Source organism: Meles meles, chromosome 16, assembly GCF_922984935.1.
Source record: "Meles meles chromosome 16, mMelMel3.1 paternal haplotype, whole genome shotgun sequence".
Lineage (NCBI taxonomy): Eukaryota > Metazoa > Chordata > Mammalia > Carnivora > Mustelidae > Meles > Meles meles.
In genome coordinates, this window is record NC_060081.1 from 72,447,578 (window position 1) to 72,461,355 (window position 13,778).

Here is a 13,778-nt window from a genome sequence, read left to right on the forward strand (position 1 = left end):
GTCTGCTTGAGATTCTCTCCCTCTGCCTCTGCCCCTTTGCCCCCAGGCTCACTCTCTCTCAAGTAAATAAAATCCTAAAAAACCAAAAACACCAAAAAACCAAAAACCTGTACAGGAATGGTCTCACAGTAGTCATTAATACCCAAGGAGGACAAAGAACCCAAATCTCCATAAACAAAATGTGGTATATTCATACAGCGAAATATGATTCAGCCATAAAAAATGCTAGAACATCGATAAACCCTGAAAAATTATACTCAGCGAAAGCCGTCAGTCACAAAAGCCCACTTATTGTATGATTCCATTTACATAAAAGGTGCAGAATAGGAAAATCTACAAACAGAGTAAGGAGTAAAGTTGCCAAAGGCTAGAGGAGCCTGGGGGACAGTGGACGGTAACTGCTCATGGGAACCGGGCTCTTTGTGGGATGATGAAGACGCCGCAAAAAACTGACTGTGGTGTTAGCTGCGCTACTCTGAATACACTAAGAAACATTAAACTGTATACTTTAAAGGGGTGAATTGTATGGTGTAAGAAGCACATCTCAGTAAAGCTGTTACAAAAGAAAAAAGCAACTGGGCCTAACAGAACAAATGCAGAAGGCAAGGAACACAAGTAAGTAGATGTAAGGAGTTAACTCGGAGCATACTTTCCTTCCAGCTTTTAATGCACATGTAATTTTTCTTTTAAAGGGAAATGAATCTTTTGTACCTCAGCATTTAGTCATGCATCAAGAAAACTAATGCTGCTGGAAAAGTTTTTAATTTTTAAGAACTGTGCTTTTCTTCCAAAAGGTAGATGCTAGCCACAAACAGCTATTCATCATGTAGACTATGGCTAGTCTGAAGTGAACAGAGATTTAATTTATTTTTACTGTGGTAAAACACACATAAAATTGACCATCTCCAGAATCTGTAAGCACACGGTTCAGTGATACTTAGTCGTAATGTCATGCCACCATCACCGCCACTACCCGTCTCCAGAACTTTTTTCATGTTGTGAAACTGAAGCTCCGTATATTAAACAGTAACTCCCCCTCTGCACTGGGCAACCACAATTCTACTGTCTCCTTGACTCTGACTACTCTAAGTATTTCACGTACGTGGAACCACAAAGTACTTGTCTTTTTGTGCCTGGCTTATTTTACTTAGCATCATATCTCGCCAGGTTTATCCATGTTGGAGCCTGTGTCAAAAGTCCTTCTTTTAAAGGCTGAATAACATTCCATGCTATATGTACACACATTTGGCAGGTGATGGGAGGGACACCTGGACTGGTTCCATCTTTTAGCTATTGTGAATGCTGCGTGAAATGGGTGTACAACTCTCTCTTCACACGGTAATTTTATGGTTCCATAGTGGTTCTTCATTTACATTCCCATCAACAGTGCACAATGCCTCCTATTTCTCCACATCCTCACCAACACCTGTTTGATGTTTTTTTATAATAGCCATCTTAATGTGTATGAGACAGTATTTCACTCTAAGTGTGATGTGCATTTCTCTAATGATTAATGAATACTGAGTATCTTTTCATTTGTTTATTGGCTACTTCTATGTCTTCTTTGGAAAAAAATCTATTCAAGTCCTTTGCCCATCTGCAGTATGCTTTCACATGTAAAACATACTTGGGAGTTCCAAGGCTTAGTATGAAAAAATGCACAATACGTAATAAATACCTTTTCAAAAATACTGACATGTTGAAGTTATACTTTGGATGTACCAGGTTAAAGATATGTTAAAATTAATTTCATCTTTAAATTAAGTGTTTGGGCTCTCTGCTCAGCGGGGAGCCTGCTTCCCCCTCTCTCTCTGCCTGCCTCTCTGCCTGCTTGTGACCTCTCTGTCAAATAAATAAATCTTAAAAAAAAAAAGTGTTAACATTAAATGAAATTAAATGTTAAAATGTGGCTAATGGAAACACAGATGAACCTTGAAGACATGCTAACTGAAATAAGCTGACCGCAAAAGGACAAATACTTTTTGTGCTTCTACTCATATGAGATACTGAAAGTGAAATTCAGACAAGAAGGTGGCTGCCAAGGGCTGGCTAGAGAGGAGAATGGGGACTTGGGTGTTCAATGAGTATAGGATTCAGTTTTGTAAGATGAAAAAAGTTCTGGAGATAAACAGTAATAAAGGTTGCATGACAACGTGAGTGTACTTAATGACAAAGAACTTTACACTTAGAAGTCATTAAAATGGTAAATTTTATGGTGTATTTTACCATAATTCAAAGTATTTTTTTCAATGTGGCTACTGGGAAATTTAAGGCAACAGTACTGAATATGGAACCAAATAAGGTTTGCTCGTAATTTTATCAGGAGGATGGAGTGGGTTCAAAACGAGAGGCATTTATCATTGATGACTCTGCCAATATGAACATTAAGCATCTGTTAAGACATTTTTTTTTTCTTTGAACAGGACAGATCCTGTAGAGCAAGACCTGGATGGAATACAGGAACTTCGAAGGACTTTATTCTGGACATTATCAAATGAAAGACTCTATGGGAACATTATTAATGGCCCCCAAACTGTTGGATATTAAAAAAAAAAAAAAAATCTTATAATTCACTTTCCTGGCAGATCTGATATTCCAAGAGACCAGGAACAGAGGAATATATCATTTCTGTCAATGTCAAAGGCTCCAGTTCACTCGGCCTTAACTAAAAGAGTTAATCCAGCTGAGGTTACTTTAATAAGTTCAACTGTTTTTTAATTTTTTAAAAAAGATTTTATTTATTTACTTGACAGAGAGAGAAAGATCACAAGTAGGCAGAGAGGCAGGCAGAGAGAGGGAAGCAGGCCCCCTGCTGAGCAGAGAGCCTGATGCGGGGCTCCATCCCAGGACCCTGAGATCATGACCTGAGCTGAAGGCAGAGGCTTTAACCCACTGAGCCACCCAGGCACCCCAGTTCAACTGTTTTTTTTAGTTTTGCAGAAGTGAAATGATTCTGGAGAATGTAATGGTACAGGAAAGATTTTCAACGAATTTCCAGGTATTAAATTTTAAAATAACCCTTAAGTTTCTTCCAAATAGTTTTAAGGATAGAACTGTACAAGGGGAGAGGTCCTAGGAAGAATAAATTAGGAAACCTTTTCAAAGGTAACACAATGATGAAAATTTAATTTTATCAAATTTTGTTTTCTTTCATGTGGTGTGGCTCATTAATATCAAACTAAGAATCTAATGGGAAATAAGCAGCCCCATTCACCACATTACCAATCCCCAAAATTATAATTACACTGTGACTTAAAATTTGTTTTATTTTAAATGCTTATCACAAGTGATTTCAGCTTTATCAAAGTATGACCTGAAATTATCGAATTTGATTGATACAGTGTGGTAAAGAGGTATTTATGTCTGTAAATTATAACCACTATGAACCATTTTTCAGCAGAGATTGATTTTTCTGATCTCAAATGATGGAATGACAAACTCTTAAATATTCAGTAAGACAAGGGTGCTATCTCACTATCCAAAGCAAAGAAGGGTCTATTAAAAAGACCCTGCTTGGCTTTTTTGTGTTTTTTCACCCCCTTGCTAGATACTAGATATCCAGCATCTACAGCAGTGGCTGACACATAGCAGGCACTTAATAAATGTAGAACGAAGACCAGCTCCTGCCTAGAAAGGACTTACGGAGAGGTCACCCCATCAACATCCACAGGAAAAGCAGCAAAGTGTCAGATGTGTCATAGAGTAAATGCTCGGAGGTTTTATAAGAGGGAGAATTCATTCTCCGTAGGGGAACGCAGGAGAAGGTGGAAGTAGATGCTAAACAGGGCCACTAGGTTAGTTGAGAATCTGCATTCACCGCAAACCTAACCAAACCAAAAGAAACTTGCTGGCACAGTTCCAGAGGTGGGTCAGCAAGGAGTTCTAGAAACTATGTGTAGAGTCCAGAATGGCTGTTACGCCAAGCTTCTGAGTCATAAGGAATGACAGGGTTGGAAAGGCAGGTTGGGGATAGTTCGACAGAAGCCTGAGTGTGAAGCTCGAGTCTGCAGGGGTATCTGGTAGGCACTGAGGAGCTGCTGCAGACAATGAAGCAGAGAAAGGATACAATTCTCTGGGCACTTTAAGAGAATTAAATCCAGCCTGTTTGGCAGATACTTTACAAAGGGCCTAGGAGAAGTCCACGCAGAGTACAGTATCAGACCTAGGCAACTGTCAGAATCGCCAGAAGGAGCAGACACCCACCTCAGACCCACACAATCTGAAAGGTCTGCACAGAGCCTTAGGTGTAAGACACTGAAATGACGTCAAAAGGAAGATGAAGTTCAAGGGTGAAGTCTACAGCCTACATCAACATTTCTGTTTTCCAGTAAAACTATACTGTTTTCATGAATAAAAATTTAGCTGACCTGTCAGCCACATGTAAAATTTTTACCTCACAACTTTAAATTTCTGTTAACAAGTAGGGTGAAACAACACACTAAAAGCTTTCCTCTGCTCAGAAGAAATACAGTAAAATGTAGTAATTAAGAACACAGTTGCAGAGCTGGGTAGCTCTGCATCCTTACTTAATCCTCACTATGCCACTTACTAGCTTTGTGAACCTAAAAAAGTTACTCAACCTCTGGAGGTCTCCTTCCTTATGGTATATGTAGAAGGACACTATTCCATTGTTCAATTTTAATGTCAGAACGATTAAATGAGATGCTGCCAGTTAACACTTAAAGCAGTTATCATTATTTTAAACCACATCAGATACTAGAATAGTCACTGAAAATTATAAGCTCACACTGTTATAATCTTCTAAAAAATAGGGACTATTAATCCTGATAATCAGATGTAGTTGCTATATATCTGTTCCAAGACACATTACAATGTGCACTCACACACATAATACTTCACGTTTGTGAGTTAGCATATTCTTAACCTTATAAACTCTGTGGCACTTAAAATGCTCCTGCACTTTAACATCTGCAAGTACCCACAGTAAACCTAGTGACTTACTGTCACACAGAAACATAAAGGTATGAGCTAGGTTTTGCATTAAATAATATGTGGGTTACTTCTCTTCTAAAAAGGCTTTTCAGACTAAAAGACTAGTGCCTACAATCAGAAACTATTATGTTGCTGTTTATCCTGTTACTTGGGAGAATTTAGATTTTAGATGAGAATCCTAGCTGCAACCACCAGAATTTACAGAACACTAATGGAACCAAAGGCTTTCAGGGTGTTTTGAGAATGTGCTGAAACTATGACAGAACACATGCACGGAGAGAAAGACGATGCTGGAGAGATGAGATGAAAGTCCAGGAACTGAAGGTGTGCTCCTAACCCTTTATTGATTTTACATACACAAAGAACTTTACTTGAAAGGGAGAAAGATACCTCACAGCTTACAAAAGAAGAGAGAGAGAGAATATTTCTAACACCTTCATCTAGCTTTAGAGAGTATGAGATGGGGAGCATTTCCCAATTTACTCCATTTTAAAGAAGCATTCCAGCAAGGCAGAGACACACCACAGGGAATGACTGCAACCCTTCGCTGCCTACATACCCCACAGCTGAGCCCTGTTGCTGGCAATACAGGTGGACAACCTGGCTTAAGAGAAACGTGAAAAAGGGAAATCAATTCACAAGTAGGCCTAAGAAGACATCCAGACATATCCACTTTAATCATTCCAGTAGCATGTCACTGGTCTGGTCATCTAAAAGGCGTAGGACACAAAGCAGGTTATTTTCAATTCCTTAATGAGAAAATTTCCATGCTCTATCACAACTACTCGGAAATAATTTTCCTGGAGTAAGGGAAAGGAACTTTTTTCCTCATTCATGAGTAACAGAATTATTTACCTAAATCACCTCAAGTTTTTCTGCGCAATCTCCTAGAAGTCAAGGCCTAATAGGCAAAGCTTTCTCCGGAGCAGAATCCTTATTTGTGTAGCAGGCTTTGCCACTTGGTGGCTCGACTCTTAAGGTTTCTGCAGAGTAGTTTTTCTTGGTGTTGTTTTTAAGCCTACCTGATTTTGGACCAGGACCTTGAGCCGACTGCACAGGACACTCCCAGTTCTAGTTCACTCCTTTCACAAGAGCAAGAATTGCAACTGTTGACTTACGTGTACAACTCCCACCCCCAATTTAAAACTTTAATGAATTCTTCCATATTTCTGCTATACAGAAGTTTCTGCAGATATAACAGATTTGAAGAGAAACCACTCATACAGGTTCTCAATTGTTGCCAGTCCCCACCAGAAAAAGCTTCATGTTTCAATGCAAGTACAGGCTTCCACTAACTCTTAAATGGAGACCAGAGGTTTCAGAAAATGGAAAGGCAGAAGGGCAAAAGCCAACAATTATCTGTCTAAACAAAAATGACTGTCCAGAGGAAAGGAAGAACAAGACTGCCCTAAACTAAAACATTCGAAAAGCAACAGGACCATAAACAAACTTTCTTTTTTTTTAGATCCTTATACAGGCAACTTCAAACCAGACATGTGCTGCTTCAACTGACCACCCTTAACACAATTTTGCTGGTACTCTCTTGCTCAGGGTTTGGTCAGCCTCTCTGTCAAGCGCACGTAGGATCCTTGGGTCTTCACTGACACAGAAGCATGAAACAGCATTGCCATTACGAAGTATTCACGTGAGCCCTCATTAGCCAATGAGCACATGTGAACCCTACCTGTTCAAGCACAGGCCTGGCATGGACACCTTTGTGTCTCACTTCAACACCGCATGCTGAAGTGCCTTGACTTCCCCGCTTGTGAAACAAGGACAATCTTGAGAAAATTCAGAATGGTTTATAAAATGCTTGGCAAATAAAATGGGCATGTCATTAATATTACCCTAAAGGCCAGCCAAGAGGCCTTTACATTCACAGCTCACCGTTCTTAAAACCATCAACCAAGTCATATGAGAAGTGACACATAAAGACAGACAACTCACAGCTAAGTGACTCAATTACAAATCTATATCCTTACTGGAGAGGGAGTTAGGACATGTAGGGATTTATTTTTAATTCTAAGGGATGGTCAAACAATGCATGAGCCTCCTATAGATCATGTGCATGTTTTGGAGTTAAATCTTAAATCTTAAACTGCGGTACATGTTCAGGGCAGTCTTCCTTAGTAAACTCTATCAAAAGCATTTAGGTTTTCCTCTTAATTTCCACACCTTTATTTCTGGAACATTGCTGCAATTCTGGAGATGTTATTATTTCTCAAGCTGTGGTCTTAGGACTAAGCTAGGGATCAACAAAAGCAAGGAAGCTTGAGCGTGCATTTCAAAGAACTACAATTAGAGGACAAGTGAAGGCAAACATGGAGATGAGAGAACCCAGAACTGAAATAGTGAAAAGAACTTCGCATTTTACACTGATTAGAAAATGTGTGCCCTCAATCAAAACAGTTCCTGTATATAGTTGGCTCACATTTTGTGACTTCCTAATATAGACAAAACATCACATTATAATCAAGTTGATATATATATATCCCAATCTGAGAAGCCTGATAATATATGAGGAGAGCCTTCTTCCAGGGGAACAGAATATGGATTCTCATTTAAGATGACTCCTTAACTGCAAGATAGCAGAGGTAGGTCACAACCAAAACACAGGTCTAAGGAGTACTAAGACACAGAAAGACTGAGGGAGCACAATCATCCTTCCCCTCACTTTATAATTAACAGGATCAGGCAAACAAACAACATAAAAATCATGAAGTCACGATGGAACGGTGGCCACTCAAGGATGGCTTCTTTTATAAAGTATCTCAATGATTAAGGCAGCAAGTGGCCAATGAGTAAACAAGAAATAGCTTCTACATTCAAAGTATCAATTCAGTTAGTGTGGTTCTCACGAGTTTCAAATGTCAAGTATCCAAGCTAACAACATAAAATGTAGAACTGACAGTGACACACATCAGCAAAATATGGCGTTTGTTCTAGACTGAACACCACAAACTCTTACAAAACTAGGAGAAGTGTGCATGATGCTAATAACATGTCAAGCTCTGTGAGTCTAACTATAATTAAATTATTTACTTAGGGTAACAACATTTTACTTAATGTTCATGCCTTTTAGGCAAATAAATGGAAGTTAAACTCCCATGGGAAATATTTTATCTTCTGGAAGACGTAACAGACTTTAAAGTAAAAGCCCTTTTGGAAGTTTAGGATGAACATGTAGATTATTACATAGCAGTATCGGGCATCTTGGTGTAACCTACAAATTAGTTTCTAATCTCACAAAAATTTCCATTTTTTGGCTACTTTGACATCATTTTGTAAGTTATCTAAGATTTTACCAGGTTATTTAAAGAAAACCTGCAATATATAATTCCGACATTTTTTTCTGTAGTTAAATGTGTTTCCCAACCACATCTCTGATGGTGGGACTTTGTATTTAATAAGTTACTTCCAACTCTAAAAAAGTGAGTTATGTTTTATGTGTATATATGTACACACCAATTGATGGAGTCAACCTGCCGAAGTCTATTACAACTTATGCAATTTTGTTATTTATATATAGTTCCCAAAAGACAAAAATACTGATACTGAGATTTTTCTTTTCTCTCTCTAGCCAAGTATTGATCCCTACTTGCTCCTTTGTAACTCATCAGCTCTATCTTCCTCATTAATTTCCACAATTAAACATGTAGCCAGCATGTGTACATCACCTTAAATGTATCAACCAACAGACTGCTGAATACTTAAAATTTTCAAAATACTAGAAATTATGTTTAGTAGTATTTTTCAAATTTTGTGAAGTTATAAGGAAAGCAACAATTTAACACATTGTGCACCTTATTTAATCAGACTTTTAATAATCAAACTGAAGTAATAAATAAACTTGTTCATATATGTTAGAACAAAAAACAGAAGTTATTTTTACTTGGTAAAAGCCCATTTAAGCTGATTATCTGGTAGCAACTACATGTTCATGAAAAGGCCTATTCTGATCAAAGAATCTTTAAGGTTTTTAAAAGCTTAGCAACTCTTGAGATTGGGTCATCAAAATAACAATAATTGAGAACTTACTTGACACTTAATCTGTTCAACATGGTGACGTTTTATTTTTAATATAAATAGTATTAGAACTTTTCCTGCACTCTGGTTTAAGGAAAAAAAAGAGAAATTTAAGCAAAACAAATTCACAGTGGGTATGTTTACAACCAATGACCTCCAGGATAGGCAGGGCCAGACGTCTTTGGAGATTCAAAGCCCAATCTCCTGTATTTTCTATACAGAGACATTAAGAACCAAAATCAAAGATTTAATTAGTTCAATGTCCAGCAGCCTCTGATAAGGTAATTTTAGGAAATTTTCAACAATGGCCAAGATAAAGAAGGAATTTCTACTTAAAGCTCAATTAAACAGAATACCCATCCCCACCCTCTGGTTAGTAGAGGCTTTTTACCATCCTTTAAATGAACTCTCACAGTTTACCTAAATTCCAGCTTTGAAGCCCAACTGTTTCACCATTCATTCATTCATTCATTCATTCACTCACTCACTCACTCACTTTGATGCCCAAACCAGGAAACATTCAAACTGCAAAATACATGCTAAGAGCTCAGAGCAAGTTTTCCTGTAGGGGGAAAATGGCTATTACCACTAAGGATATCAGTTAACACTGTATCTTATGTATAATTTGCCAAACCAAACAGAAGGACCTTCACAAATTTCATCTCAAACGCACCCTCAAATAAGTTGTTACCAAATTACTCATTTAAAAACTCATAACTATATATCAAAGACCAAATACAGGTCAAAATTATTTCCATTTAACATATACTAAGCAGTATTTAAATATTATAAATATCACCATTTAGATTTAAAATCTGATTCTTGCATTTACTAAAAAATTTCAAAACCAATATAGGTAAGTCTCCATTGGAATACCTGAACCAAGCTGCCTCCTTTTCACTCACCAAAATGTTACTTAGTAGCAAATGAACCAGGAAAACTCTCCCTTAAGCACCAACTGGTTAACTATGTATCAAAGAATACACCCATTCAATTCCCCTTAAATTTACCTTGGTGTATCTACATAAGATACTTGCAACAAAGTCTTAAAAGTACCCCAAGTATCAACAACCACTGTCAGTCATTGGTAGCAAGTACATGTTCATGGAAAGGCCTGTTCTGATCAGAGAATTGGTAAGATTTACAGATGCTTAGCAACTCTTGAGATTGGGTCATCTAGATAACAATAATTGAGAATGTAACATACTTTATACACAAGAGTGCAGAATGTAAATGATTAAAACAGTATTAGCAACTTAAATTTTCTCTTAATCAAGCCATAAGTCATTTCTCTGTTCAGAACCCATGACTGCAACCAGCTCTAACCGGTTCCTTGAGGAATGTGGCTAGGCTGAAATTTTGGAAGTGTTGGCTTTGGTGGTGACCAAGGAGGAAGAAGTCTCTAGCTTCCCTGTTGCTGCAGTTCCCACCCTCCAAAATGATTATACCCACCGGTGTGAATTGACAATGTGGTCCAAAGAGCAAGGCAGGAACGGAGTCCAGATCCTCAAAATGGTAGTACAGGGCATAACCACTAGGCCACCTATCAGTTCAGTACAAAAAGTACAACCCTGTGCATCATGGTGCAAAAGCTGGGGCCTAGGTTTCGCAATGTGCATCTCACACCTATGGAAATAACAAGAGGAGTAAAATCTATAGAAATCAGCACACCCGGAGAAGGTGGGTGCTCACAGAAGACCAGTGTCAATGCTTTTGCAAAGGTGGTTGGCTACTAAGAAAATGAATGGCAATTACAAGCCCAAAGTTGGAAGACAACAAAATTTTACAATCAACTCTGTTGAGTTTGACCATGAAGAACTCAACGTGGGTTTAATGTTTACCAACAAGGCTTTGCAAATCATGACACCCATCTACATGCTTATGAGAATTACTACCCCACTAAAGTCTATCATCTTTCAAGAATGATTTTTAACTCTCAAAGAGTTGGAAAGATGTGGCCATGAAGAAAGGAGGTAATCAGCAATACCCCCAAACCCATAACTCTCAGGTTTTAAACTTTCCCCTTTACCATCTGACCTTGGAAAGACATGGTGACACATTCAAAGCTTAAGGTGGAAGAAATCCAGAATTCCAAAGAAATCTGTGTGCCAATGAAGTGCCAAGAACAAATGTGGATTGTCTGAGGGTCAACAGTTTGAAAAAGTAAAAAGAGAACTTCTAAAATGCAGGGCGGATTCTTTAAAAGAAATAAAATCACCGCTCTTGACTCACTTAATCCTTCGCCATGTTGCTGTCAGCTCACCAACTAAGAGTGCGAGAGTGTGTGTCTTTGCGGGGTCCATTTTCCCATGGTCTGTAGAAGGCGCTGTGAAGCACATCCTGTTCTAGCTCTGGGGCCCTTCCCCCCTCTGCAGCCTTACCCAGTGCAGGGAATGCGCCCCCTACTGACTCCAACACTCATCGCCTTTAGCCGACTTGGCTGCGGTGCATTTTGGGTGGGGGCTGGTATTTTCTTGATGGCCATAAACCAGAAGCAACAATGCAGATTTATAAAGAAACTGTATCAAGCTACCCAGGAGTTTCCCCCCCTCCCCTCTGAAGGTTCAAGACACTGGCACGAGAAGCATCAGGGATAGGAACTGGGTGTGTGGGGATGGACAGCATTAAAATGGCAAACACAGGAAACAGTTTGGTTCTTTTTCCCTCCTAAGCCTTTGTCTGAGAAATGGGGTTATGGCAAGAACTGCTCAGAGGAATTGGTGAACGCAAGAACATCAAGAAGACTTAGTGTGGGTACAAGTGTGGCTAAAAAGGACATTAGACCTTAGCGCCTGATCTTGGGCAGAAGAGGAAGAGAAGCAATCGCGCCTTTTCCAGCAGACAGGCATCCAGGTTGGGGGGGAGGGGAGGGGAGGGCAGGCAGGCAGCCCAGAGGAAAGAGAGGTGAATAAAAGGGTGCTCAAAGAACTCCTCCCCATTCATTGCATTAAAAAAAAAAAATCTTTTCGCAGCTTTCTGGATTTCCATTTTTTACCATCTTATTGCAAAGTTGGGGCTCAGAATGTTCATAAGAGGTCGTGCTGACCAAGCAGCTGCGACCGAGAAAAAGGGGTGGTGGTGGACTCCGTGCTTAGGACAGGAGGGTAGCTGGCATGTTGGGGAGGAAGGGTGCACGGTGCAGGCAGACTTTCCACTCCGTGCCATGCATGCTCCCCGCCCCCCAATCTGTCCCCCCCTCCCCCAGCGAAGGGTGGGTAGACCTGGCAGAAGGCTCGTCCCAGGCACTGGGGGTGTGCGTGGGGGGCTCGTTGGGGGGGGGGGGGGAGCGGGAGGAAGGGATTAGTTCCAGGGATGGGAGCAGCTCGGTTCTTGCTGGGGGCGGGGTGGAGGGAGATGCCATCAGCGGCACAAGCTCCGGGGGCCAGGCTGGCTGCTGGCCTCGGCGGGCTCACGGGGCGGGGAAGGGAGGTCGGGCTGCAGGAGGAGGCGCCTGGACCCCGGAGCAGAGCCCGGGTAGCGGTCCGCGCCGGGGCGGGCGTTCCGTCAGCACCAGAGTATGCAAAGGAGCGTGTGCGGCTGGAGGGCTGGCAGTGGGAACAACAATGCGCCCGCGGGGCCGGCTCGGCGGGAGCGGGGCCGGGCCGCGGGGTCGGCTCGCGGCGGCCACTGGGGCTTACCTTGACTCGGCCTCGAGGCGCGCGCGGGGCCGGCGTGCTCGGGGGCCGGGCGGCGGCGGCGGCGGCGGGCGGATGGCGGCGGCACGGCGGTGGCGGCGGCGAGGGCGCGCCCGGGGCCTCGTCGCGTTCTGGCTCGGCGGGCTCCGGCTCGCGCCGCGGCCGCGGCTGCTGCCGGGGGGCGCGGCGGGCGCAGCAGAGCGGCGGGCGGCGGCGGCGGCGCGAGCGGCTCCCTCCAGTCCCCGCGCGGGCGGCGGCGGCAGCGTCGTCGAGCGGTGCAGACAAAGGAGGGGCGGAGGGAGGAGACGGAGGGTGTGGGAGAGGCGGCTTCACCGGCGCGGGCAGGCGGGCGGCGGCGGCGGCCGCGCTCCTTTCGCTCCTCAGCAGCGGGGACCGAGAGAGGGAGCTGTGTCTGAGGAGACGCCAAAATCCCCCTTAGCGCTGCCCGCGGGAGGGGGAGGGGGCACAAGATGGCGGCGGCCGGGGGGGGGGGGGGCGGGAGTTCAGCTCATGGATCCCGGCGGGCGGCGGAGGGGAGACCGGGCCGGTGGAGGCGGCGGCGGCAACGGGCGGGGGAGGGGGCTGATCCCGCGTCTCCCCTCAGCAGACAATACAAGCGCCTCGGAGCGAGTCCCCGAACCTGCCCTAGCCAAAATGGCGGCCGAGAAAGAGCGGAAGTGACGTAAATACCTCATTAGCATAAGAGGACTCATTGTCCAGCTAAGTAAGGGGGGTAGTGGGGGACAGTACCCCTTCCCCCCGTGTACCCCGGGGACAACCCTCTCACTGCCACCTGTTCTCGCACCTAACTTTTTTGGGGGTAGGGTGGTCCCAGTACCCCCACCTAAGGGAAATTATATAATCCCCACAGAGGGGGAGCTCTCGCGAGAACCAAGAGGATTTTTGCCATTGACCCACTAGGAGGCGCCGCGGATAATGGCCGCAGTGCGCTTCCAGGGCCCGTGTGCACGGCGGGCGCCTTCCTCTGGCCGCAGCGCCGGCGGCGGAGGCACCAGCAGCGGGCCGCAGCACGCCCTGCACTCAGTCAGGTGGCCGCGCTGGGGATCCCTGCGCGGGCCCAGCTGGGCCTGAACTACATCTGGCGGGAGGGGGCGTGCGGGCAGCCCAGCGCTCCACGTGCTGGGAGGCCTGCGCTCTCACCCG

The 13,778-nt window shown here is 43.1% G+C and overlaps 1 protein-coding gene across 3 annotated transcripts in view; it reads right to left on the minus strand.

The window, feature by feature from the left end:
- LOC123926669 (activity dependent neuroprotector homeobox) overlaps window positions 1–12,750 on the minus strand; it is a 32,655-nt gene extending 19,905 nt beyond the window's left edge. The window contains exons 1-3 of one of the 3 annotated variants that reach the window (XM_045980614.1): window positions 12,618–12,750; window positions 10,432–10,605; window positions 8,992–9,063 (exon numbers count right to left, since the gene is read on the minus strand). The gene's annotated coding sequence lies outside the window, so the exon portion shown is untranslated. The remainder of the gene's footprint in view (window positions 1–8,991; window positions 9,064–10,431; window positions 10,606–12,617) is intronic. The other 2 variants (XM_045980613.1, XM_045980615.1) reach the window with 2 other exon arrangements.
- Window positions 12,751–13,778: the final 1,028 nt, after the last annotated feature.